We start from the raw sequence: 4,376 nt of genomic DNA, 5'->3' as shown, positions 1-4,376 counted from the left end.
ATGTAACACAGGAGCAAGAGTCGATTTAACACTATTCGTAGTTGGAGTCATATACACTCTGGAATAGTGTTAAATTCGACTCTTTAAGTGTTAATTTGACACTGCGAATTTTACTGTGTAGTGTGCCTCCAGTGTTTAGATGAAGAGTGTATATATATGAAGAGTGCCTGGAACTTCTTTGTTTTTTACCTACAAAATATGTTCTTGTTTTCAGTGCAAAGAGGGGTGAGCTCTTCAAGGAGTTTCAGGAGTTTACAGAGTCAGATAACTACTGCACTATCAGATGGCTCAGTCTGCACACATGCATACTGAGAGTACTCAACCAGTGGGAGGCTTTGAAGGTAAGATTGTAATACTAAACTCCACTCCGCCGATATCTCCATGTATTATGGTATGTTTCCATTGATTATTTTCTCCATATAGGCATACTTCAACAGCAATGAGGACGTGGTATGTGTCGGCTGATCAGGCAGTTTTTGGCCTTCCTCATACCACCCAGGTCCATCATGGGTGTGCCTCTCAAGGAGGTGCAATATGGAGAGGGACATCAGCTGGCAGATGAAGCGCTCTTCATTGGAGAACAGACACGTGCATTCATCGAACAGGCAGACATCCCTGTCTCAGCCAGGAAGAAAATCTTTCAGTGAGTATATTATTATTATTGTAGTTATGATCTCAACTTGAGAAGTCTGTTGTGTGCCCTGAAATGACACTAATGAATATGATTTGTTTTACTGTTTTAGAACTGTAAGAAGAGCCTTCTATGAAGCACTTATACGAAAGATGATCGCCTGCTTTCCAATCGACTCCCAACTCCTGAAGGACCTGACAGTGCTAGACCCTGCATCGCGGCTTGACATAACTCCAATGACAGGTATAGAAACAGTTTAAGATAACTTCTGTGGCTCCTCACAACAGCACAACATGCACTGAGCTGTGCATAGCCTGGTAGATGGTGCCATCTAGTGGCGATCAAAATGCTTGATTGTGATTGGTCAATAGCGCTCTGTTACCCGTATCAGCGGTCATTATTGCGCGTTGCCCATGCCAGCGGTCAGTTATCGAGAAATAATTGACCGCTGCTATGGGCAACCGAGCGCTATTGACCAATCACAATCAGGGGTGCAGTCGTGCACACGCGCGGTTACACGCCGTGTTATTAGATCACTGAGGCAGAACTAAGTATGCGCGATCGCGCACGGATGTGTACTCGCGTGTACGCGCACACAAAAATGCGCTGTATCCATTCGTTGTGACTAGTACCCGGCCGGCGGCCACCGTTTTACATAACAAAAAGCGCAGGTAGACTAGGTGTCTGGGTGTTGGCTATCTGAATGCATCTCCCCCTTCATTCTGTGTGATGGCAGTGGAGGTGAATACTAATGTGGCTCGGAATTCGTGATGGGGGTCTACCTGCTTATGATTGAATCAAGCGTCTGCCGTGCTGCGCGCCAGCTTTCCAATTGCTCTCGCGCGCGCACATTCACACAAATAGAGAGCAAGAAGAGCGTGTATGATAGAAAGATTGCACTTGCGTATATGCGCTTGTGTGTGCGTGTGTGTGTGCGTGTATAACTGCGCGCGCGAGTGGGTGTGAGCGCACCACAAGGTTCATCACCAAACCTCCCTGGCTGTGCACTAGGAGTCATGCACATTGCACACACACACTTCAAGTAAACACAAGTTGTCTGATTATTTTAAGTTTGCTTTTGTGTTTGTGTGTAAAACAATTTCTTTAATTGAATTAACTTAAACTAAAAGTAAATACAAACTAAATTAACAATGTAAGTTACATTGTTAATTTAGTTTGTATTTACTTCTAGTTTAAGTTAATTCAATTAAACTAAATTAACAATGTAACTTACATTGTTAATTTAGTTTGTATTTACTTTTCTAGTTTAAGTTGATTCAATTAAAGAAATTGTAACTACCGGTATTGCATTTAAAACATTGTTTGTTTTTCAACCATATCTGTTGACAATATAATTTCTTTATATATTGAAGGCTACATCCTGCTACCTTTTTCAGCTGCTCTATTTAAAAAAAAAAAAAGAAATCTGTTCTGTGCGCATGCACGTACCCCCGCGCGCGTGCGCATGCACGTACCCGCGTGCACGTGGCGTGGCGTGTTACCAGTTCCCATATTACGACTGCACCACTGATCACAATCAAGCATTTTGGCGAATGTGAAAACGCCATGTAATAACCCTTTTTTAAAGACGGGTAGATATTAGCAACAGTTTCCAGTTAGAATAGAATTATAATTTCCAGTTGAAGACAGCAAGATACTTTGACTGTATTGTATAATGTATTGTATGGTTTTGTTTTACAGTGAGAAGGCTAGGAGCCCTGTTCCCTCAGTTGAGTTTCGATCAGAATCTGCTGTCACAGGAACTCGCCGTATACCAGACCGAGCAGCTCCCCCAAGAAGACAGAATCGCCAGATTTTGGGGCCTTCTAGGCAAGGACTTGAAGTTCAGTGAGCTGGCGAGACTTATGAAGGCTCTGTTATGCATTCCACACAGCAATGCCAGCTCTGAAAGGGTATTCAGTATGGTGAAGAAGATTGTCACAGAAAACAGACTGGCATTGGACAACAGTACTGTTTGTGCTTTACTGTCATGCAAGATCAATCACACTGGTTCAGCTGACAAATACACTCCTTCTCAGAAGGTGTTGAAAAATGCGAAGTCTGCAACGTATATCTACAACAGGTCCCTGGCTGATGCAAGAGCCCCCGCGCATGAAGTATCAGTCTAATTAGATTAGATTAAAATGTATTGTCATTATACAGTACAACGAAGACATTTGGCATCCAACCAGAGTGCAAATGTAACAGTAAAGTGCAATAGTAATATTTGCATTTTTTTACTTTCTATTGAGGACCTCGTAAAGTTCAAAGTCAATTATGTTCTGCAGCCATATCTGGTTAATTTATGTAAATTCATGTTATTGTTATGGTGTTTTTGCTATTGAAAGTATGTGCAATGTTGAATAAATTGTTCATTACTAGGGAGAATAAATACATGAGATCTCCCTAGAATTGGGAGAGTATCTTCCAAAGACATACAGCACAGTGGAAACTCAGTCTTTAGACCAAATAGCCTACATTATGAAATTTCTGAGGAAAAAGAAAGCACATTTGGGTGAGTGATGCCATAATTATGTGGCATAATAATAATAATAATTGACAGTGCAACACCTGCTGGTCAGTTTCTGTAAGTATAGTTTTAGATTGTATGTTTTTCCACACTTTACTGTAGTGTACGTGTATTTACACAGTTAACAAAGTCCATGTAATATTTTACTGCACGTTAGAGTACACAGAAGTAACGATGGACGTGTACAAATTGCGCATAGAAATTAGGCATATGTATTGCACTGATGAAATACCGGAGGCTATACTAATGCGCCAAAATACCTAGATTATAATGTATAGTTACGATTATTTTTCTGTTGATCAAATAAAAAGCCTGCCTACTGCAAATCAATATGATTTGTCGACCATGTCACGGCTTATTGTGGTCTGCATCCCCTTAACAATTGTGTGTATTGAGCTGTACTGTATTGTTTGTACCCATTCTGCAATCTGTTAATAAAGTTTTCAATCACACGGACAATAAATATAATGTCTAAATGAAATGCACAAAAAATGTATGTATCATAACGTTACCCTAGTATAGATCTGTATGAAACTCAGTCTTTAGACCAAATAGCCTACATTATGAAATTTCTGAGGAAAAAGAAAGCACATTTGGGTGAGTGATGCCATAATTATGTGGCATAATAATAATAATAATTGACAGTGCAACACCTGCTGGTCAGTTTCTGTAAGTATAGTTTTAGATTGTATGTTTTTCCACACTTTACTGTAGTGTACGTGTATTTACACAGTTAACAAAGTCCATGTAATATTTTACTGCACGTTAGAGTACACAGAAGTAACGATGGACGTGTACAAATTGCGCATAGAAATTAGGCATATGTATTGCACTGATGAAATACCGGAGGCTATACTAATGCGCCAAAATACCTAGATTATAATGTATAGTTACGATTATTTTTCTGTTGATCAAATAAAAAGCCTGCCTACTGCAAATCAATATGATTTGTCGACCATGTCACGGCTTATTGTGGTCTGCATCCCCTTAACAATTGTGTGTATTGAGCTGTACTGTATTGTTTGTACCCATTCTGCAATCTGTTAATAAAGTTTTCAATCACACGGACAATAAATATAATGTCTAAATGAAATGCACAAAAAATGTATGTATCATAACGTTACCCTAGTATAGATCTGTATGAAACTCAGTCTTTAGACCAAATAGCCTACATTATGAAATTTCTGAGGAAAAAGAAAGCACATTTGGGTGAGT

General features: G+C 39.7%; 1 long non-coding RNA gene across 1 annotated transcript; it reads left to right on the top strand.

Annotated features, from left to right (window-relative positions):
• The first annotated feature begins 212 nt into the window (after positions 1–212).
• LOC311231066 lies at positions 213–2,440 on the top strand. Its single transcript, XR_014619848.1, has 4 exons — positions 213–341; positions 424–643; positions 744–874; positions 2,333–2,440. It is a non-coding gene; the product is annotated as an uncharacterized lncRNA (long non-coding RNA).
• Positions 2,441–4,376: the final 1,936 nt, after the last annotated feature.

This window comes from Notolepis coatsorum (genome assembly GCF_963971535.1).
Source record: "Notolepis coatsorum genome assembly, chromosome: 6".
Lineage (NCBI taxonomy): Eukaryota > Metazoa > Chordata > Actinopteri > Aulopiformes > Paralepididae > Notolepis > Notolepis coatsorum.
Note: the sequence above shows the minus strand (reverse complement) of the source record. Positions and strands in the feature narration are given on the sequence as shown.